Genomic DNA, 1,013 nt, shown 5'->3' on the forward strand with positions numbered 1-1,013 from the left:
AATAATAATAAAAATAATAGCAGCTCACCTTGTGCAGGGCATACGCTAAGTGCTAACATGATTGTCTTATTTAATTATCCCAATAATGCCAAGAAGCACTACTGAGTAGTGCCATTTTACACAAGAGGAAACTGAAGCACAAAAACCCAGTAACTTGCCTCTGTCATGGCGGAGCCAGGGTTGAAATCCTAATAGTCAAACTCTAGAAAATGCACTTTTTACCACAAATGGCTGTGCTGCTTCCCCATGATAGAGATCTCTCCGAAGCACTAGGCCACGTTGCAGAGACCGAGGCCAGGTCCGGACCGTCTTCTGGAGACAGCGATGGGGTTCGCCTTAAGGAAGACCGCTCTGGCACCTTGGAGCTGGGCAAGGCTAGAAGTCAAAAGGTGAGGTAAGGGGCTGAGTGATGGTAGCATCGGCAGGAATGGCGGGGAGGAGAGGGTCCTCTTTTGCATCTTTGATGTGAAATGGTTAAGCGTGTGGATAAGGTTGGTTTCTGACTTGGATGTCAAGGGGACAGTAGAGCTGTGAACCGTGATGCCTTATGCAAAGGAAAACCAGGAGCAGTGAGGTTGGGATGTTGTAGCTACGTTTTTAATTCGTTGAATTTGAGGCGTCTGTGGGACAGTGTGTGTCAGTAAAAGTCAGTGATTGGATATAGGGTTCTGGCGTGTAGGAGAAATATCAAAGCTCGAGACTGCATCAAGTGTCATCTTTGAAGATTTAAAAACTAACGCATTAGTTAAATGATGATAGCTCTCTAAATGTCAAATCCTAACTATTGGTTCCATCCAAAAAAAAAAAAAATGAGTCAAATATAACAAATGGACAACACCACAAGAAAGCAAACAGTGAAGCTGGCAAAATGTACTACCTCGTTTTAAAGAAAACATGTGGGCAGGTGTTGTAGTTTACAGGGCTGAGGAGAAGTGTTGTGCCCTGTGCATGCCTTTGGGGGTGGATACGGGGGTTGAGGGGCGTGGATCAACGTAGGAGGGGAGACCTTGGGG

Source organism: Pteropus alecto, unplaced genomic scaffold (assembly GCF_000325575.1).
Source record: "Pteropus alecto unplaced genomic scaffold, ASM32557v1 scaffold21, whole genome shotgun sequence".
In the NCBI taxonomy this organism is placed as follows: Eukaryota; Metazoa; Chordata; class Mammalia; order Chiroptera; family Pteropodidae; genus Pteropus; species Pteropus alecto.